Here is a 23459-nt window from a genome sequence, read left to right on the forward strand (position 1 = left end):
GTTATTTAATTGACCCCCAAATCTACTGTATTCAGAGTCATCTTTTGAATTTAGAGGTCTGTTTTTATTTTATTTTATTTTTTTTTTTGAAGATCTTTGGTTAATATGCTGCTGTTTTCATCATCTGTTTTGACTCTGTCATACCTTTTCTAAAATGCTTATAGCATCTTGGAATACAGCTATAATTGCTCGTCTCTGTTTACCATGAGCAACCAGGGAGCGACTTTGTAGTTTTTATTGTCATTTTGGCTCTCTCATATCCTCGTCCAAGATGAATGCTGTAGGTGTAGTGGTGTTATAACAGCACCCCAGCACCTGGAGGATGTCAGCTCTTGTCTTTATTGAACATTTCATTGACAGACTGTGATAAAACATAAATACATTCTAGGTCTTTTTCTTTCTCTTTTCTTTTGGTTCACTGGGAGAGATGGTTTGTGCCTGCCTATGCTAATGTCTTTCAGGTGCCAATATTCTATACTGTTGTACTTTATCCCATATTGCCCAGATCTTACCAAAAATACTATGTAATTTACTTGGCAAACAGAACAGTTATTGTACAAAGTTATTGTAAATGGGCATCATGCGATAACAGCGAGCTATCCCCAAATATCAATACCTTGTATGTTGTATTAGGCTTCAGAAAGGTCATCAGTCTGGAAGACGTAGAGAAAGTTCTGCAGATTTCCATTTCTTGGCTTGGCATTCGCAGCCAGCCTGTCAGATCTGGCCTTTAGAGACAGATTTGACCTACTGTAAAACAGGCAGCTCGACCGGTGCCTGCACGGAGGAAGCCGCTTGATGGGCAGCAGATCTGCAGGCTTCTAAAAATATTTTTCCCAAACAAGCTTTTATGCAGGGTTGGGTATTCCTGGAGCCTGAGCTGCGGCTTCAGCTCGGCACTGCCGCTGGCCGGATTCCCTCGCGCAGCCACGCGGTTCTGCTGACGTTGGCAGTGCTGGTCCTGCACGCCTGGGTCAGGGAGTCAAAGGCACATCCTGCATTCCTAAATGAGCAGGTGAGTCGCTGAAGAAGGCACTTTGATCCAGGAGGGGCACTTGAAAGATCTGCGCAGAATAAGCCAGGTCACAACGCGCAAGCAGCCTCATGCTGGTTCCTTCTGCATGTGGCTCAGCCAGCGGAGCAATTTAGGTGACAGAAACTTGCTTGTGTGCCCATACACAAACTCTGCAAAATAATGGGGTTGGCGGAGTAAGGTGCTGAGGATTCCTCTCAGAATCTGGTCCATAACAGTTTATCTGAATGGTTAGAAATTAGCTTGAACCCTTACCCGTTTTGGGGAGCATGGTACAGTCGGACCCTGCCGTGCAGAAAGCAATAGGAAAAAGTATCCACTGACAGCTCCCTGTCTCTTAAACTAAATGTGTCTTCACTGGCTTTGCCTGTTTTGCCAACAAAGTAGGCAAATTACCAGAACTGAGTTTGTGCTAAAGGTGATCCTTAATACAGACTTCCCTGGATTTTCCTTTGGAAAATAAAATGCTTTGCTAGAAAAAAGTATAAATACAACTTAGAAACAGTTAAAGCACTGTGTTTTGTTTTGATTTTTGCTGATCCGTATTTCAAAAATAGGTAAGCTGATTAAACGTTTTCTTTTTAACTGACAAGAAATCCAGTGTTTTTTTAAGAAATGCGTATTTTGTAAGGGAAGCACTGACAAGTTGTCTCATTGCTTGATACTGCCTGAATATCAAAACAGTTATTTTAAATGCCTGATCTACAAAAGAGTTTTGTTTCCTAGTCCAAAACAATAAATAATTCTTTTTAGTGTGGGATTTTATTTTCAAGGTGTTTAGCAGCCTGGCATTTTAGTGATGGTGAAAACGCAGCAAGAGACTATCATATGTCAGCAGCAGACCTGTAACTGTCTCTCCCTGTCTTACTTTTGCCTTTATTCCTCTCATTCCTCTGCATCTCAGATGACCTCATACATCATTATTTTTGTAACATGAAATAGAACATGTCACACTTCTGACCTTAAGAGTAAAATGTGTTCTCATTAAAATTGAAAACAACTACCCAACTGCCTCCTTTTCTACCTACCTAAATGAGAAGCCACAATTAATTGCTGTTTCTACAACTTTATATGAGCTAAGGCTCTGAATGCAGCAGAGCTAATAGAGCTTCTTTCTATACTGAATAATTTGTCTGAGTAGGAGGTGATGTCCCTTCCTGCTGGCCACTGATAAGACCATTCTGGTTTGTCCTGAATATCTCCTTTATTTGTCTTTGAGGGGATATATGAGGGGATAGTCACGTATATGACTAAATACAGCAGGCTGTGCAAACCCTTTGCCACCAGCATAACCAGTCGGGCTGGTAGACCAGCAGGCATTTTTTGATGCTTATAGGAGGAAAAAGTATATTTGATGCTTACAGGGAAACTGCTTCAGTGTTCTACAATGTGTAATATAATATAGGCCCTGGGGTACGTTAGAACATTATGAGAGTTATTCATAATGTTAGTGTTACTGTTATTTATACTGGAAGCAGATAGGAGGGACAGGCATAACTGCACAGTCAGCTCATTTTATTAGCTAATTAGCATCCTAAATATTACAGGGCATTTTTCAACCAATATTTGCTATTTAGAAGTGGTTCTTTTGAAGAGTCAAGAATTTCACAGATTTCAGCTTAATATCATTTACTCCAAAGTTCACCTGCACGGTTAAGCTGAAATGGATTAAGTTGATCTTCTTTTTCCATTATTTGCTTTTTCCTTTTTCTTGCCAGAAGCATCACATGAATGAAGAAGTGTCATTCTGGATGAACTTTCATTATATCAGAAAGCCTGATTAGAAAGTAAAGAACAGCTGGGCTACATATTCCATGAGTTTCTTTTGAAAGAAAGCTTTTTGAACATGCTGCTGTCAGTCAGTATTTCTTTGACTCCTTTAAGTTTTCTTTGCTTTAGGTATGACCTTTAGGTATACCTGTCTTACTAGCAGAGCAAAAAGCACTTATGAGAGAAAAAAAAAAAGTGTTGAAAACAAGGACCAATTTAATACAATTCATTTTTTTTTCTTGTAAAAGATATGTCTGTCTGGGTAGATTCTGGTCGTGATCTTGCACTGCTGTTTTGTAGCATGGTTCCCTCTAATACTGCATCCTTCTGCAGCTCTGGAATTTCAGGTCAGGACTGGCAATGACTTATTTGTTCAGCAAGCAAAGCCTTTATTGGCACCCTAGGTGTGATCTTGGAAAGATGTTCTGAGCCTAGAATATCTTACTAATGAAGCATGGGCAAAACAGAGCTGAGGGCACACTGCTAGACGGGAGTCAAGAGATGGAGGCTGGGTGAGTTCCCACGGAGGAAAGCTCTGCTGCAGCTTTTCTGTAGGACAGTGGCAAATCGTTCAGTCTCCTCCATCTCACTCCTCTACCCAAAACAACAAGAATGAGGGCAATTCTTGATTAATTTTGATAGTTTGTCTCACCTACAAACACTAGCATGAGAGCGGCCCATTCTTTCACCCTCTCTATACAGGCATCTGCTTTCTCGGTTTATCTTCATTCTCAGCTACCTTCGGGTGGCTGCGGTGTAAAAAAATACTAGGATAAGCTAATGTCTGCAAAGAAATAGGGAGATAACTTGACCTGTTAAATCTTCTTATTTATTTATTTATTTGTTCTCTCTGTATGGCATTATCCAAGGAGCACTAGTGGCAGAGGTGGTAGGAATATCTCTGTTTTTCCTAGGGGACGACAAAGCCTCATAGCACAGCTAAACGGGATATTTTCAAGAAGAATTTCATTGAAATACGGTCGAGAGTCAATTTGTGCTAAAGTAGCAGAGAGATCATCACCAAGCACTGAAAAGGAGGTCAAACGCATGCTGTGCTATATTTGCTTTTTAATTTTCACATGATAATTATACTTTTTTCATTCACAACTAGCAAATTGAGAAGTTGTTTCTAGTTATAGATACAAATTTCACATCTTTTAGAATCTGTCGTTAAGTGGGCAAATCAGTTACTTTCCAGTGAACGTGAAAATCTTCTGCAATGAAAGCAAGGTTACATCTTAAAACTTCACATCTTAAAGTGCTAGGTGATGCTGTGTATCAGAAATGTATTAAATCTTATGCTGCACTGTTTTCTATTAAGCATCCCCTTTTCAATATAAAAAACATGGTCAGATATTTTTAGCAGGCTCTCTTGCCTTTCCTCCTGTCTTGTTGTAAGCCTCTTGGTTTGGAAGCTTGGCTGCAGAAAATATCTTCAGCTGGGGCCCCTGTTTTACAAAAATCAGTGTGTTTCGTGTTGGTGGCAGCTCCTTCCGTTGCTTTGTAAAGAGATCTAACCAAGGAAGCAGCCCCAAAACAGCGAAAACCATAATCTTGGTGTGCAGTTTATTGATATTATTGAATTTTCGCTGATTTTTCTGCCGCTGCGCTGGAGTTGTGATGTATTGTCTTCTGTCACTTCTGCAGAGACAGACTTCTTGACCCAAAGGATTTCTCAAGCCTAGGGAGCAGATTTTACAGCCTGGTATGCAGAAGCTGCTTGACTCATAAGCATTATCTCATTGAGCTCATTGTAGGGTAAAAAAAGAGCAGGAGAGGAAAGAAACCTGAGAGGCGACGGGGAGATAAGAAAGGAGGAGCGAGGAAGGATGAGTCATTTTACGCAGTTCCAAGAATTTGGAGATCATCTCCTCAGACCTTTTGCGTGGCGTGTGTCTGGAGGAGGCGTTGTGTTGTTTTTTCACATGTATAAGGTGACAGAGCACGTGCCCTCTTGAAGGAGGGTGTTAAATGCCTTGCAGAGTCTAGTTCTGGAGAGGAGAAGGCACTCAGGAGATGGCAAGGATGTGGTAGGAGAGGATTTGTGAGAAAGAAAAAAAAAAAAAGTGCTCTTAAACTAGAGTATATAGACATATATTTGCTCTGACGGACCCACTCAGAAGCTGAAGTTTAGCGAGCACAAAATGAAAACAAGATAAAAATGCTTAAGATAGAAAAAGGAGCATTAGTCATGATGTGATGAATGTTTGGCAGGCAGTAGGGACTAGAGGGGCTCCCTGGGGGTGCGCTGGGCTCTCTCACACTGCCTTGGGACAGCAAAGGAAACACAGCATTGAACTGCTGATGTTGGCCCCGCTGAGTGGGTAAGAATGTATATATAACCTTCATGTAAACAGTGTTCTAACAGGGGAGGGGCTGGATTTATCAGCAAACGTAGCCATTCACAAACTGACTTTTGCTGGATAAAGTACGCTTTTATTTGCTTTCTGGGAAATAAGAGCAAATAAATCACGTTCTTTAGATCCTTTTATTCTATTTAACTTGAGCCTGTCATAGTGAAGTATGTTCACATCCATCTTTAAAATGCTGATCTAGAATGCAGTTCAGAAGCACTCAGATGTGCAGGAAAGCTGTAGTTTTGAAAGATAACTTTAACAAAATCTGTGGTTAATGCTATTTTCTACTTGTACCGTGTAGCAGGCACAAGCTGAGATGGGTGGGGGAGGTAGGGTGAAGGGTTTGAATGACTACAGGCTGAGAAGCAGAAATTCTGTAATGTAATATATGTTGGTAATATCATTAACTCTGTGATCTTCTGCCATTCAGAGCAGGGGGTGAAAAATGGTTTGCAGCAGAAACTGAATAGATTTAGAGATGAAGAAGAAACACCAGGCTAAAACTAGCTGTTGCATTATTGATCATCTGGAATTTCTGACTTTTGATTTGTGCAGTTGACTTTTCCCACAGCTCTTTGCTAACGTTTGCCACCAGGAGAAGCTCTTCTCAGCCTTCTCAGTGGCTCTTTCTCTCTAATGACTTCTGCGAAATGCTTTCTAACCACAAGTGGATACCCTAATTCCTTTCCAATTGATTGGCTCAGATTTGAGAATGGATTAATTGCATCCTGACAGCAGCAATTTTTTTTTTTTTTGGCTATTTTTCCCCTTTTCTTTCCCAAACTGCTCTCCTGATGAAGGTGTCCCATCAGGAGGAGTCAGCTGGATGTGCTTTTGGGTTCCCACTTAATGAAAACTAATGCAGCTGTCTTAAAGAGGTTGGTGGCCTCAGACTTGCACACAGTAGGAAGGCAGTCAGGAGACAAGCAGCTTCTTTTACACTGTAAAACATGCACCTTCTCGCTTTGTTTTTCAAGAGATGGAGTGGGACTTGAGGCGATAGATCAGGCTTTCAAAAAAATACCCCTCATTGGCAGAGAGGTGGACTAATTCTTTGTGTGATTCTGCTAATCTAGCCCCCCATGATTCAATACAGCAGTTGGCCAAGAGCCTTTCAAAACAGTGCCCAGGTGTAAAGTGATGCGTTCAGTTCTCTTTTGACTCACAAATTCAGAGAGCTTTAAAGAGCTCCTTCACCCATAGCTTTTCTCTGGTCCCTTGCAGTCATGTTAAAAACAACAAAACCCAAAGCCCCAAGCCTGTGCCTGTTTAAAATACTGCTGGTGGTCATCCCTTAGTTCTTCAGGGGGTTGAATCATTAAAATATTTTAATAGGGTCCCAAATAATTATTTTTCAAGAGTGTCTGAAGGGCACTAGAGATCAGTAGCAAACAATGGATTAACTCAGAAAGAATTTAACATAATGTCACACAGTGCAATAAATGGTCTGAGTTACACTGACTGTAATTACCGTTTAAGAAAGAAAACTGGGATTTGCATATCCTTCTAAAAGGGTAAGTTTCCCTCCTAGAAACAGATCAAGCTTGAGAAATAGAGAGGTTCTTCTCCTCTTTAAAAAGACGTTTTTCTTTTATCCTAGAAGAAAGAAAGGTACCGCAAACTAGTTTATTCATAGATGTGCTGTCAAGATTTCCAGTGTTTCCGTCCTGGTCTGGCCTGTGTTAGAGGATCAGGGCCCGTCCGTGGGCTGTGAACCCTGTGCCCGGTGCCAAGGAAGGTGCAGATGCTCCCAAACCGCAGCACGGGCTGCGGTCCTGGGGACGAAGAGGGTTGTTCTGCCCGGCTTTGGTATTACAAGAGCACCGAAATCACACACAGAAGGAGAAAACTACCCACGCTATTGCAGATACCTGCTAATTATAACCAGAATAGACCGCAGATGTTTTCTCATCATGCATGGCAGCTCACAGTGCAAGGGGGCTCATTGGTTTTAATGGTTGCACTTTGGTCTGTGCTCAATTGCTCTCTGTATAGAAATAGTTATATTAAAGTGCACGTCCTCTATCTTCCTTTAGTAACTTCTTAAGAGGACAAATAATGTCTGTTGTTTCTTGAAAATACTGTATTAATAGAAAAAATGTGACTACAACAACCAGAATTGAGTGATTATAATATTGCTACCAGTGTGAAATCAACTCAGTTTGATGATAAGGTTCAAGTCTATAATTTATAATTCCTAAGCCCTAGTAGCAGGCACAGTTTAAAGGCAGTATTTATTCTGTTTGCATCTGTGACTAGCAGACAGTCGTGGGGATGGTACCGATTCACCAAAACTCTTAACTGTCTGCATGTGTATATTAGAAAAAGAACAAATTCACACTTTCAGCCAGCAGCTTTCTAGGCATACAGGTTAGGATTTTGCTCCAAAGAATCAGGAAGCATCTGATCTGCCTTTTTTTTTTTTTTCCTTTTTTTGGTAGTGCATGCCTAGCCTTCTTGACCATGTGTTAACTTCCTCAACAGAGCATCATTAGTTTTGCCTTAAGTGTCATGTGCAGCCTTCTTCCCATGTAGGTAAACTGAAATAAAAGTGGGACATATCATAATAGGATCCATATCAGCCATTTCAGAAGAAAAACAGCTCCTGTGATCGCACTGTAGTGCCATTAAAAGTAGTTAGAACTGGAAGTTCTGGGAACGGTAGTGGGCTTGATATGGAACTCTTTGTGCCATATGTGAAAGAAAAGCTTCAAAGGTAGTTTTAAACAGAGTGGAATAAGAGAATGTGAAAGTTGCATGTCATTCAATTCTGAAAAATAACCTGAACAGATGTCAAAATTATTAAGAACCAACATGACAGCCTTTGGATGCCAACACTTGGAAATAAGACAAGGAGCTTTTGAAGTAAGTGGAATGAAGCTAAACTGTGTGTGTGTTTTTTGAAAGGGAAAACAAAAGTCTGCCTGTGAGAACTGGCTTAATCACTTGCTTCCAGGAGTCATAAATATCAGCTAGGTTGCCAAATTATGGGGAGCTGGAAAATTCCAACTTGGAACTCTGGTGATCCCTGGTATTTTGTTTTCCTTTGAGGAGGTTTTTTCTTAGATATGTTCCCTAGCAGTGCTTTACAAAAAGACTGGACTTTTCAAAAGGCCGGTGTAGACTGAATTGTGATGTTAGACATAAGTCTGAACAAAGGCTAAACACTTCTTTAGCTTGAGGGTAACTACAGCTCGTCCTTGGTCCTCATTCCTCTCTTCTCTCTTTGCAAGACCTCAAAATTGCTACTGATCTGTTAGCAACAGCAAACTATGCTGTGTCTCACCTCCTGCTTCCCTGACCAGTTGCCAGAGGGAAGGTTTATTGGTTTGTGTCAGGATGTCCCCCTTTCTGCTCCCGGATACGGCGTGTGGGTTGTGCAGGATGGAGCAGGCACACGGAGCTGGGGCAGACAGCTGCACCAGTCGAGGTCTGCACAGAAAGAGCTCTTGTGCTTTATTGGCACTGGGCTAAGACACCCTTAACCCTAGCGAGGTTATGTAAGTTCACTTGCAGTCCTGTGCAGAATGTTGACGGGGAAATGGCATAGTTTGATGATAATGCTTATTTTTCTATTCAAAACTCTCATCTTTGGTTCTGTGAAGCACTTTAGAAACATTTCTCGGCTTCACGGATATGGTGTTGTAAGCATCTTTGCCCAAATATGTTGTAAAATCTTTGTCCAAAGCGGAAGAAAAACGAAGAAGAAGCACATAAGTTCTTGTGTCCTCTCTCTGGGATTAAACCTCTCCTTTATGACAAAATAACAGGCCCATCAAACACAGAGTTGCTTAGAGTGCTTCTATTCATTCTGTTTTTTTTCATAGCAAAACCGATCTTTTTTTTTTTTCTTTATATCAGCTGTCCCCTTTTTTTAATTGTCCCTTTAGTGCAATCAGATCTTCACTGATTGATAAAAATATTTCTTTTTCCACAGAGATAATTGATTTTTACCACTTATATCCTAAGCAAAAAAAAAAAGTTAAAACTTTTTATAAATTGTTTTATTAATTCCTACCAGAAGTTAATTAAGAGCAACATTACTTGTTTCAAACATCTCACAGCTGTAGCACTTCCTTTGTGAATTTAATATAATTACAGTATTTACTGTCTTTCATCATGGATGTCAGTCATCAGCTTCCAGAAACCTACAAATTCAACCCAGTCTAACATTTGAAAGCTATACCCAGAAACTGCATATCAAAGCTTCTATAAAAAGAAAAGGGAAATAATATATGGTAATAAGATATTCAGCCTGAGAAATTTGTCAAGAGAACAGAATTTTTTAATATATTTTTTCACTCACCTCCAGCATCTATCAATTCCTCTGTTCCTTCCTGTAGGCCTGGTTCTGCCAATGTTACTTGATTCAGATCTTGCTAGTACAGTATAAATCTATATTAACTGTAGGGAGGATTCAGTACCTAGGCTGATGCACAAACAGAAATGAGTGCAGAGACCCTGCGAATAACTTGGGTCTCTTTGTTACTGAACCCTGGAGGGCCTGGTTATTAGCAGGCACAAGATGACACCTTGCTAAAATTTGAGCTCATGTCCAGCCAGCTTAAAACACAGAAGGAGGACCTTGTGTCAGTGAATCTGCACTCATATGGACCTATCCCTTGGTAGTTGTCTCTCCAAAGAAAGAAGATAAAGAGGCAGGTTCCTAACTTGTGTTTCAGATCTTTAGGGACTGGAGTGGTGGAACAGTGTGTAACAGGACAAGGAATGCAGCAGTGCATATAGATACTCAGCACTGTGTTGACCTTGCTTCTGAACTTATGGGGCAGCCTATAGCTGTTAGAGGAGCCTGTATGTCAGTCTGTGCCTGAGGGTTATACTCCTACCCCCCTCCTTAAGGGCATTCAGCTCTCAGAATTTGGGGGAGCACTTAGATCAAGACCCTCAAAGCTGCCAGGAGAAGATTCAAGGGCTTTATAGGAATTCCAACTAAACAGAATTTTCTTCCCCCCTTCCCTAAACAAAAGAGAGAGGAAAAAAAAAATCCGTGTCATGTAACAAGTGTCATACTGGAAGGGATCCAAAGGCTAATGTTGTAAATATGGCACAAGAAGCGATTTCAGAACAAGCCCCAGAATTCCTTATTCCTTTTACCTTTTGTTTTAAAAAGAATATGTTACAGGAAAGCCAAGATCTTCCTTCATATTAAAATTATGTAAAAATAAGAAAAAATCCATTGTGTTCACATCTGGCAAATTTAACAGTGTCTGTGCGCATATTGTAAAAGTTAAAACGTAATTTCACACATGAATGTGGATTAGAGATAGCAGATCAGATATGTGACCTGGAGAGGAAAGGCAGTATTCAATATCTGGCAGCGATTAACATTAGGAAGAAGAATTCGTGGCATTTGGATGGAAAGGCTTACATGCGGATAAAGGGGGTAGGTTGTGAAAAGGAAACTGGAAAGGTTGGAGGAATCTGTGTACAGGCCAGAGGGTGTGCATGTGTATCCATAGAAAAGACAAGATAAGAAGAAGAGCTAAGCTGCACATCACAAGTGCCTAAAGTCAATTCCTGTCAAACCAGCTTCTCAAATAGCAGGGAAATGTTCAAGCAGATTTAGTCTTCCTAAGCACCAATAGGACCCACCAAATAAAGCAGCAGAGACATTTTAATCGCCGGTGGATTGTCACAATTTTTGGTTTCGGTCTGTCCCCCTCCCAAATATACACATCAAGCTGTTTCGACTTGTTGTCATCCAGATGTCAAGACAGATATTTCAGAACATCAGAATCAAAATGTTAATTTGGACAGAAATCCTGACTTCACTGCAAAGAGGCTACAGAAAAAGCTAGGAGCTGTATGCCTGCTCCTTTAAGCTGGGCTTAAATTTGGGACAGGGTGATGGTGCTATCTCATGGCCAGCACAGTAACCAGGTATGCAGGAGACTTAATTGTCTTCTCACCTTTGCTGCTCTTGCTAGATGGGTGATAAATCTTTCTAACCTCTGTGCCTCAGTGTCCCAATGGATTTTAAGAAATAATGTGTGGGTGAGGGGAGGAGAGGAGAGAAATGGTATAATAGGGAAAAAAAAAAAAAAAAAGGTACGATGGTTTCAGCTGCTTTGAAAAGTATTTGGACAGCCCTGTTGATCTAAGTGTGGTAATGATGAGGATCGTGATGAAGGCAGTGCCAGCACCTAAGTTTTGGCCAAGTGCAAAAGTGTCTGTTTTCAGAGCAACACTACCAATATTTCTAATAGGAAAAAAACACCAAAAGAATAATCCTGCCATTTTTAAAATGAGGTCACATGACATGGGGAAGGAATGTATGCCACTAGCTTTGGAATACCGTCTGCAAAAGTTGACGAGGCTTCCATTAGCCAGTGCATTCTCATTGGGAGATTTACTTTGCAGAACAAAACGTGTGTGAATTCTGCCCCTCTCTTCCCCTTTGCCCATAAAAGTCAAACTATATGAGGTCCTAATAGTAAGCTGAGTGTTGATGAAAAGGAAACATCTTTCATATGGAAAAAATATGACTTTGTGCTCATTACTGCCAGTGTTGGTGATGCTTAATGCTAAAATTAGCATTGGACAATCTCCTGATTGGTGACTGTGTTGATTCAGTGCAGTATCATATTTTGCATTTAATCTGTGTTGCAAAAATCAATGACCTTGCTTGGTTTTGGACAATCTCAAGGATGTTGGGTCATAATCAAATTGAGTTAAGAAAATTGTCTCTGATCCAAATTCACAATCTCAATGCTGGGTTGTTTCCAGCGATCGGAATTGGAAAATTAAGAGTTATTGGTCTTTATGGGACTTACGGTTCTGTGTTGAATACATCCTCAAAATCAATGATGACACAGAGGTATATGAACAAAATGTTACATTTACATTAGCAAAAGTGAACTTAAGAAACCAGGAATGGAAAACAATATAGAAAAGAGGCAGATGTTCCGCATTATTTGTTTGATGACAGCTGAGTGTGTGGGAATGGTGCTAGTCAGAACCATGCATACAAAACACCGTAATCATTTTTCCTCATCTAACCCTAGGTTCCTGAGTACATTGTAGCTGTAACATTTTGGTGGACCCAATGCTGTATTTCTGTGGTCATGACTGAATTGTGCAGCAGAGTTGACACCAATCTGCTCTGCCTGGCACAGGACAGGTCTTGCTGTTGTGTGGAAGGCACAAGTGCTGACGTGACTGTGCTGTATCTGAGAGCATCTCGATGTGGCATTGCCCTTGGCCATGTGGATGTCGCGTTCAGTGTTGGTGCTAGGACAAGAATGTCATTATATTTGTATGGTAAAAATGCATCCAGAACATGTCTGTGTCTACCAGGTTTGGACAGAGTGTTTAACTTCATGCTTCTTGTTTCTATAGCTTTAAAAAGGCGTTGGTTGGGTTAGGGTTAGAGTTATGTACCAAAAGGTATGCGGGAGCCTGCCCTGCTTGGAGAGAAGCTCCCTTTTGTGCTCTCCCTTGTGGTGTTTGCAATTCTGGGATAAATTTCCCCTCTTTATACTTCCTTTTTGGCACAATCTCTGGGACAGGACTAAGCTAAAAGCCACAGGGTAGCCCTTAAAAAGGAAATGTAAATATTGTGGTGGTGTGAATGCTAAACATTAATGTACCTAATAAAATGTTTGCTGGTGGAGCTCTCTGGTTTGCTGGCAAATGTCATGACCCGTATTATTCAGTGTATATTAAACAAGCTGTCAGCTAAGAATATTTGTGAAAAGTAATATTGGATGAAAAATTCTCTTTGGGTATTTTGAATGTCTGTAGAATTTAATGTCTACTCACTATATGTGCTAGAGCCAGCCTAACGTGAGTGTAGCAGCTACAAGGACTGTTCCTCCCGTTACTTAACATAGCCATATATTGTCAACTAACAGCATGTCATGAATGTAGATTGTCCCATAATTCAAAGTATTGTGCTGCATAGCAAGCTCATAGTTTCCAAGTTTTGAAATATGCCATAAAAATACACTGATAACTGCCCATAAATAACCAGTACCTTTAAATGATGAATTTCTGAGATTAAAAACTAACAATCTGTGGGGTGGAATAAATGGAAACTTTCCATACCCTGTTGCCTCCTCAGCTAAGTAGGGGGGGGAAAAAACCCAAAAACATGTGAGGTTTTGGCATGGGCTATCAAACCTTTCACCTGCAGGCACCTCGTCCAAATTCAATTTCGGCTACCAGTCAGGAAAGGCAATTATCTGGCAGCTGTTCTGTGACCTACAAAGGAGGAATTAGTTAATAAACACAGTCCATTTTCATCCCAGCGGATCTGGGCATCACCAGCTTGTCCAGAAGGAGTCCGTGCCCTCCTGGGTGCCCCCTGCCTGGCCAAGGACATAGGGGCTGGGCCACCTGAGCTCACCCCGGTGGCGGACATCACAGATGGGGGTGTTAGAAGGACAGAGCAGAGAACGTGCCCCTCTGCTGAGGAAGTGGGAGTTTGCTTGAGTCCTAGGAATCTTGTAAATGTGTACGGGAAGGAGAGGTGCGTGGCTGAGGGCTGCCTGCTGCCTGCTGGGGGTGGGGAGGGCTGCCACGTGCTTGGAAAAGGAGCTGGTGTTTTAGGTAGGGCAGCTGTAAAATCAGCCTGCAGCCCCATAATATCCTTCCTGCAACACCTCTGAGTGATCGCTTACTGTTCTTTCGCCTCCCTTGTATGTCTTTGCCTTTTGATAGCAATCGTTTCCTTTTCCCATCCTCTGTCAGTTCTGATGGGAAATTCTCAGCACAGAAGGTACTGACCTCTTTTTTCTCTTACTTATCCGTATGGAAAAGGTGGAGGATAGTGTTGGCTAAGTTAAATATGTCTTATCAGTCCCTGTATTTGTATCTTTTTCTTCCTGGCTTTATAGTACTTCACCAAAACTTGATGTTTTTGCATTGCTTTAATTCCTAGTGTTTGCAAGTACAGAAGGTGCTTGTGTTGACTTGATGGGAGGCTAGTAGGCAGTTTATAGTTTTATTCCCCAGTGTTTTTCCCCTCCAAATATCTCTCAGTTTCTATTCCATCTTTTCCTGGAGCCACTCAAAGGCATCATTACTGAAGAATTGTCTTTGATCACTTGACTTAGACTTAAATACTTTTTCAGAGAACAGGCAGACATTACTTCATATCTCAATAAAATAAGTGCTGGTCTGACATTTAAATGTCATTTTGACACACTCCTGACCTATACGTCTTTGTTCTTATGAAAAGCTTCAAGGCTGATGTCATATTTAAAAGTATTTAAATCAATCTTAAAGGAAAAAAAAGAATAATTATATGGCACATTCTAGGGACAACCATTTTTTATAATCATAGAGAAGCAATGATTCTTGTTCGGCATAAATATTTAATAAAGATTATAGAATATATCTTAGCAGATATGAAATTCACTTGAACTTTGTAAGCCCACAATTTGCTTCTGATGAAGGGAAAAAAAAAGAAAATAAAATGAGAGACAAACCCAGCAATGAACTTCTGTAGTGCTACAGATAGTAAGAGTAGGAAATATAATTCCATTTTCTTTTTTAATGTCAGAAGTGGTGAAAGCAACAACAGAAACAGCAGCTGCTTCAGGTAGAATAGTAGAATTGTATATGTGGGAGCAAAGGGATGGACGTGACAGCAAGTCCCACTTCCAGTGAAATTTCTGAGAGCTCCTTTTGACCTCAATAGAATCAGGTCATCTTAGGACAAATCAGTGACTGCAGCTGGGAGACTGAGCAAGTCTGCAAGCAATGGGAAGGATGTCTAAGATCTCATCCCTGTATCTGTCCAGAGATACAACTAGGCTGCTCTCCAAATTAGGGTCCTCAAATTTTACAAAGGGAAGAAGGGAAACTTTAGAAAACAGGAAACTTCAGAAAACTGAAAAGAAGCAAAGGGAGAATTCAGAAAAAGGAAAAATTCCAAAGACGAAGCCTGATTACAATCGGAAAACAAAAAGAAGTCATCAGCTCATATATGTTCATGTATGAAAAAGCATTTGTGTTTGCTGTAATCCTTTAAAATAGCAGGAAAGAAATGTTTAAATATATAAAAAACGGTTTAAGCAATTCAGTCATTATTCTAGTCATTTCCAGATTACACAGGAGTACGTATATATGATCATAATCTTTATGTGTTTATTTTCTACTAGACTGTGCATTTTATCTTACATTTATGATTTTCAGTCTTTTTCTTCCCCCTCTTCAATCAATTGACAAGATTTACATTACAGTGCATATAGATGTGCTTTTTTCCAAAAGTGTTACCTTATTAAGCAGATTTTTTTTTAATTGTAAAAATGAGTCCTGACATTTGAGGGCATAAAAAGAGTTAAAAATAGCTGAGTTTGCCCATTTCTCTGGAACAGCCCCTTGACAAAGAAGCCATGTCTTAGTCCTCGTTTTTCTTCTGAAATCAGGAAGCCATGCTATTGTCTTCAGGTGGAAATCTTATTTTAAACAATTATAATTATTTATGTTATGTTATTTTTTATTATGTTATTTCCTTCTGCGTGAGGATGCAGTGTCAGTAGAGCTCGCTGCTGAACTCCTCAGGAAAGTCCCTCTGTGTGTGCTCTAGTCCCAGTGTTGTTCCCTGAGATGCTGTGAGGGGGCACGTGGGACTCCCTGAGCATGTAAGGCAAGTTAAGGGACAGATAACTGACCATTACGCTGTGCACAGGAGATGTGATCAGGGCATCCACATGCTTGTCATAACCCCATATAGCAACCATACAGATGCAGGCAGTTTAGATGACATCAGCTAGTATGATTTAGTGTGTCTGCAAGTAGAAGTTGCTGAGCATCACAAAGCACTACAGAAAGCCTTAGACATGAAACAAAAGAAATTAGTGTGCAGAATGTCTATGAAGAAGTAATTTTAATGTTTATGAGAGCCTATAAACTTTTTAGTTTATAAAAATAGGTTTTCAGCTTGTCTGCCTCTGAATAAGCCTTAAATAATAACATTTATTTTGGATGATTTATTATAAGACTCCAGCTCGGGCAGTTCAAATCACATCCCCCTATGCACTTTAAGAAACAAAATGATTTTCTAGCTCTGACATCATGTATCATGTTAAATTTGAGCCATTATGGATTGAGGGTCCCATTCTGTCAGTGTAGTGCATAGCCATGAGACCTGTAGTTTTAATGTCTTTAAAGCATCCTCAAGTGTAACAGAATAAAGCTGTTACCCAGGAAAAACAAGCTACTTCTGGTGACCTGATAAATACGCCGTGCTTGCAAACAGCACGTCCGATGAGTACATTACCACTACCTGCACAGACAGTCCCTTCTATTTAGTCCTGGGAATATCTGCAGAAAATTCACGTTTTCCACGTTAAGAGTCATGTTCTTAGAAATCCCCATAGTTTAACTGGCAGGGTACAACCCCAGAGCAGCCGATTCAAGGATATGGGTGGCAAAAAAGGCTGTATATCTATATCCATTTAACTCTCAGGGTGGGTCACATTTTGTTACTTTCTCTAGGTCTTGGAAAATTATTTGATGGTCTGTTTTTATTAATGTACTTATAATGGACTGTGAAAGGGAGCTAGGGTTTGGATGGATAAATTTTCTTTCCTTGGGCAATACTACAAATTAAGATGCATTTAATTTACTGCATACTATAAATGCAGTATTTTTCACACCAATAATGTCATGGCATTTTTTATATTCTCTTATTATCCATAACACTTAAAATGAGGTGTGTGATAGCTCTTTATTTTGCCGTTTATAATGGAATACTCCAACCGATATTTTCTCTAACAGACTGACGGAATAGAAGACACAAAGTCAAAGAACTGAAGTACAGAGCAGTCTTTGGTCTCTTTGCTTGCTGGACGTGTTTCCACGCTGCAGAGTCTCTTAAACAGGCACGTCTCTCTGTACTCATCAACCTCAAAGCAGAATTAAAGGGAGCAAGGGGGACGATGCCTCTCCCTTGAAGAAGCTTACGTTAGCAACGAGCAGCCAGTCACAAACGATGCAGCCTGAAAGCAAGAGAGGAAAGACAACAGTGGAGCTTCCTAAATAATGAAAAAAAAAAAAATCTATGTTAAGACAGAAAGTATGAGTTGATTACATTGTTAGAAGCTGAATGGCCAGGTATAATCACTTTCTTTTACAGTCCTGTTTGTGTAAGATTTTAGGTCTTTTTTCTTTGCTCTTTTTTTTTTCTTTTATTTTCCTTATTTCTTCTCCTGCAGTATCCTACTTGAGACCGAGTATGCTGCTCTTTGAGTGCTTTTATTCTGCTTACTGTTCTTCTTGGAACCGTGTAGGCTTCCAAACTTTGACGTTCCCAATGAGAAAAGAGCATCCCCGAGCCATACCTTTCCTTCTCCAGAGGCATCAATAGCTTTCCCTCTTATATTGTTTTATTTTCTTTAGTCATCCATGCCTACCAGTATCTATTCTGCTTGATATCAACAGATATGTATCCCTATTGATAGATACCGATCAATCCTGACACACAACTATCAGTTTGGGGCTCAGGCTGATTTTGCTGTAGGTCTGTATCGGATGCTATTGATATCAGTTTCTCTGAATATCAGGAAGCATCCATGCCTGTCAATTTTCAAACATATCCATGGGGATCATTTTCAATAGGCACTATGCGCTTTGTTACTCCGTTCAGTGAAGGAGGCAGCTTACACTTTAACTCAATTCAGAGCCAGTAATATCTGCTTTTTATTTCCCGTAGCCCTGTGTTGTATGTGATTGTGTATTACTGTTTTGTGTCTATTTTGGTTTATGTCAGGATTACATAGTGAATAAATTGCTCTATTTCATACCTTTCCAGGTGAAATGTTACAAATAAGCTGCCATGGTTCTCTCTGTATGCAGTGAGCTCATCAGCTGCAGTTATTCATAGAGGGGATACTAATTTTTCAAAGTATTTATTGCCATCACAAAATTCCATAAGTATAAAGTTGAGATATGACTGCATTGAGATTAAGCTTAACATTTTCTTGGCTAATGTAAAGGGAAGTCTTAAAGAGGGGAAAAAATTACTTCAGCTTTACATTGGCAATTCCCAGGCACACTCACTCATTTTAATTTTTTCCTTTTTTTTTTTTTTTTTTTTTTTTTAATGAAGTAATAGCTTGTGTTCTTCAGAAATACTTTTTGACACATTATACTGCTGGTGAAGCCTGTGTATTTAATGAGTCAAAAGGAGCCATTTTCCTAAAACCCTAGTTATTTTGCCTGGATATTCATCATTATCATTATCCCAGTGAACACCAGAAAAGCTGCATATTAGTCACTGTGAAAAGCGCTAGGTGGAACTATGTATCATTCTTCTATCTGCTGATAGACTTTGAAGCAGGATAGTATGATTTATATTATCTCTTATTTTGAAAATCTGGTGAAGGCAGTTTTTCAAGTCCACAGGCATTTTTGCTGCCAGATCAGCACTGGTTCTTTGCCCGACGATGACAGTGGGCATGAGGGAACACGAGGTAGGGGACATTCTGCACTGCTTTGCATGTGGCATTTCTACACGGGGAGTTTCTGATGCTGCGGGCCTATATGTTAACCTGGCTGATTTATGACTGTTTATCAGGGTGGTCCCAGGAGCTCAGGGCCAGCTGCCCATCCTACCTAGCTACATGTTTCCACCATGCTTCTCTCTGTGCTGGCAAGAAGGAGTAGACTTAGGGCCTGAAAGCTTCCCAGGCCCTGCTGATCTGCCAACCCATCCAGCCACTGCAGCACTGAGCATATCTGTTTTCTTTTATTCCATATTTGTGCTGCTGCAGTAGCTGGTAATTGATGCTGTAGAGGAGTTGGCTCAGACAGCCGAGCAGAAGATAGCGAGGGTCCTCAAAAGCTGGCCAGGTAGAGCCTCCTGTCAGGAAGGATCTTTCTGAGTGAAGACATCTGCTCATTAGAAGTCTGTTCACGTGCTCATCAGCACCAGTGGTGAACTGTTCAGTGATTTCAGTGGAAGCAGGAGAAAGCCTTAAGTCTCTGAACCAGTAGGACTGTAAAATCAGATGGAAAAGTCTAGATCCCTATCCTGGGATTACTTGCATTCTTAAAATTGCAGATTTAAATGTGTGATCATCAAATGTCACCTCCAGCATATCACATATAAGAAACTTCCTCCAAAAAACTGAAGCACTTCTTCAAGGAATTTTTACATGAGGTCCTAGTAGCACAGCAGATTTCAATTCAAATTGTGCTTTTCTACCTCTTTATTCCTGATGCCATTGTAGCCTCAGTATTATTTGAGAGGGATTTTGAAATGGTCACAGTTAAGTCATTGGAATTAAATTTGGAAGAGTCTGATCTTCAGAAAACAATTATTCAAATAATCTATAATCCTTTGCTAATTTGATCACATTTTCATGGCTGTAATCCAGATAAATAGCCATAAGGAGATACAAGTGAAAGGTTCAAAGGAGAAAAAATCATTTTAAAATATGTTCTCTATAGGTATCAGAAATATCATAGGTGTTGATATTAAAGATAAGCAGATATTCTACATTGCTAATTAATTTGGGGCTTATAAAAAGATGAACATTTTCAAACAGCAAGATACATTACTACTGCAACATTCTAAACACTTGTGATTTTTATTTTCACAGAGTACCAATATCGTTACCCTTACCTGCACTGATTTTATAATCCATATAAAGAACACTGAAATCTTGCCCACTTACTGGAGAATTGGAGGTGGTGATTATTACTTGCATTATGTGCACAGTACTTGTTGTAATGGTAGTGTTACTGTAATCATTCCGTAGTTCCAGTGCAGGAGTTGACCTGCACAGTGTGCATGGATCTCAATAGATGACCAAGCCTCTCGCTAGCTGCAGTCCCAATGCTGGGAGTTGACTAAGAGCCCACAGGTCCTGGTCTGCCCTTCCTGCCCCTGCACAGGTCCTTACATGTGCTTTTCCTGTGGCCTTAGGATTTGTTTTCTCATTTGTATACAAGTAAATGAACGGGATTTTTTTTTTATTAAATTCAAGGTTTTGTTTAATAAGCTATGTGACAAATGACCATTCTAAGAACTAATTCCTCTGAGAATATAGTAACATTGTGGGCTTAGTATTAAAAAAAAAAGTGCAAATTAATATTTAAAAGATCTGACCCAGAAATATGACGAGAATGCTGACTGCTCATGCGAAACAGGTCATCTGCCTTCACTTCTTATTGCTCTGTCTTCTTCCCTAGCACTCAGACCGTTTCTTCCATCTGTTTTACTTCACTACTTCACTAAATTAACCACAATTCTCCACTATGCAGTGAAATGTGAGAACTTTTCTTGGCATCCTGTCTTCATGGTATCACAGTTATTGCTGAGTTCAACCTCACTACTTCTCACTGGCTAGATTCGTGTGTAACATCTAGTCACAAACAGTCAGTCCTTGCTGCAAGACAATTCTCAATAAATTAATTTTCAAATACCTCAGTGAGACTGACATAGCAGCATCAGTTCAAGTTGTTTTTACCTTTGCTACATGGGCTATTTTTTTTTCCCCAAGAAAAGATCTGAATGTGATAGTGAAGCTTTCCCTTGTGACTCCACAGTAACTAGAGGTCTCGCACTCCTCTAGCAGAGCAGCAGAAATGCATAAGTGGAGCAGAGGAGAAATTAAAGACAGTAACAAAGATGGGATTAGTTGGCTGCAGATTTTTATGATAAAATTCTATGGTCTGGTTTGTAATTATCAAAAGATATTCTAAATTAGACTAACATACTGTCTTCACCTAAAATCCCTACCCTGCCTGATTATACTTTTAGAATTTCTGTATGCAAGCAGAAAGCAATCAACTTTAAAAAGTTTTTAATGATCTGTTCTTTTTATAACTGCAATGACTGCATGAATAAGGTGACAGTTCAATTCAGATTTAGAAGGGGGCACGTCCTATTATTATTGGGGCGAAAAAGCAAAATCAAAGGGGAAAAAAAAGAAATGTGGGTTGCATGAGAAATGAGTTAATTTAACCTCAAGCCTCCTAATAAAATATTAATTAATTTAGAACATTTTGACATAAAGTATTTCAACAGACTTGCAAAGTCAATCTTCGATAGCAATGCATTAGATGACTTTATCAATTATGTTATTGAAGTAATTGAAGTAATGGAAATAGAGCATTTTATCAGCAGCATTCATAATCTAGAGATATGATACATATATAAAGAAAATATATCTATAATATAGCTCAAATTTCACCATATTTCATGACAAACAAATGTGTAAATTCAACAGTTTCAGCAACAATGGGCCCTTTGTGGATTTGCTTTGGTGCTGTTTTCCTGAAATTAGCTCGGTGCTATCTGTCATTCATCTCATACTCACCGAGCCAAAGGAAGTTGTGAGTTGGATAAGAAACTGCTGAAGGCTTTGCTTTGTTAAAATGTCTATTGATTTTCTCAGTAAAGAAAAAGATCGTGTTTATGTCTGCTGTGCAAGATTCCCTGTTGTAACTTTAATAACAATCCTGTGAGTGTTTAGGAGGACAGTCCTCAGGAATAAACAGAGAAACAACAGTTGAGCACTTAGCAGTTGACAGTGGACTGTGTGTAACCATACGTGTTGGAGAAAGACAAACTCTTTCTCCAATTTGTCATGGCACTGGATTAAAGATAATTAACATGAGGAGATGCCCACGTAAAACACAAACAGATTTTGACTCGACAAAATCAGTGACATTTCAAAGGATGTCCTCTTCTGTATGTCCTCTTCTTTATGTCCTCTTCTTTATGTCCTCTTCCTTATGTCCTAGTAGTCCTTCTACCCTGGAGGACTACTAGGTTTGTGTAGAACAAACATGCTGAACAGGGAGGACACAAAAGTCTTCTCCTACTGACACTACTCAGCACCATGGTTAGTAGAAGTCCTTCCCCTTTTACAGATCTTCTCCTGCTTAATGGGCTATCCCCAGGAGCTTTCAGTTTTCTTAATGGTTGGTACCTGAACCATGAAAGCCCTATGATGGAAAAGGAGAACTGACCACAGCTCCGGAAGAGGGATGACACTGCTGTGTTTCATCAGATACAGAACTACGATCGTTTTATTGGAGAAAACAGGGATGCCTGTGGCCTTCAGGTACTCGAGCAATGAAATGATTGACTTCCCCTGCTTCCCCCCAGTATCTCACTTGATCTTAGACACTTATATTCTTCCTACAGCAGCTATGTCCTTTCTGGAATTGATCTTCATATCCAAAGTCAGTGAATGCTTCAGATAACGCCCTGATTTGCCGATTCGCACTGGCTGTACTTGATGCCCCCTGGCCCTGCCATGGGTGGTGTATCACAGGCTGGGAGAAGGGAGCTGAGAGCTTCTTCAGCTTGGAGAAGAGAAGGTTGAAGGGGGATTTTGTCTTAGTATCTGAAGGAAGGAGGAGGTAGAGAGGATAGGGGTTGCTCAGTGCTGGCCAACAACAGGCAAAGGGCTCAGGAGATTCCATCTGAACATAAGGAAAATCTTCACTGTGAGGTTGACTGAGCACTGGGAACAGGTTGCTAGAGACACAGGAGTCTCCCTCCTTGGAGATATTTAAAACCTGTCTGGACAGAGTGCTGAGCAGTGTGTGGGTGTCACGGATTGGACAAGGGTTTGGCCTACGGGATCTCCTAAGGTTCCCTCCAAAAGCAACCATCCTGTGGTTGAGTTCACACTGCAAAGTCCTAACACCATACAGAACTTTAAATATAAGTAGGGCCATCCTTATCAGTAAATGCACCTGTTCTCTTTTTAAAAACACATGCACCATTGTATAAATTTGAAGCCTGAATTGCTATCTCTGCCAGTTTTGAAACATGAATTGCTCTCTGAGCCAAGTTTAAGTGGTGACTCCCCCAAAGACGCTGCTGCAGAGTTGTGTGTACTAAAAACAGGGAAGTCATCTTTCTTCTCAATAGAATGTTGAGTTGATTTCAGTGTCTGCTTTAGGAAAAAAAAATCTGCCATAATAATATTACCATTTTTTTTCCTCAACCTGTTTTTATATGAGGGTTATGTTTCCAAAAATACATGAGAAGCAGTATAACAATTGATCTGCTTGGTCAGGGAGCTTAAAACAATGATTTTTCTTCTCTCATCTTTTGTGTACAAAGCTTTGACCATTCATTTGATTAGTGCTTGTACTGCAGAAATGCTTTCTAAGGTTAAAAATCCTGCTGGAGTGAAGTAAGAATCTCTTCTTTTTCATATCAATATCCTACTTCACTAGCAGTGGTTTTGATTCATGATAAATAAACTATAATTTTTATTTAGAAAGTAGTGTAAAATATTTGCATTTGCAGATATGAATGATCTCCAAAAGGGAATTCCCTTTTTTTTTTTTTTTTTTTTTTT

This window comes from Nothoprocta perdicaria, unplaced genomic scaffold (assembly GCF_003342845.1).
Source record: "Nothoprocta perdicaria isolate Ctin4 unplaced genomic scaffold, notPer1 scaffold_51, whole genome shotgun sequence".
NCBI classification, from domain to species: domain Eukaryota; kingdom Metazoa; phylum Chordata; class Aves; order Tinamiformes; family Tinamidae; genus Nothoprocta; species Nothoprocta perdicaria.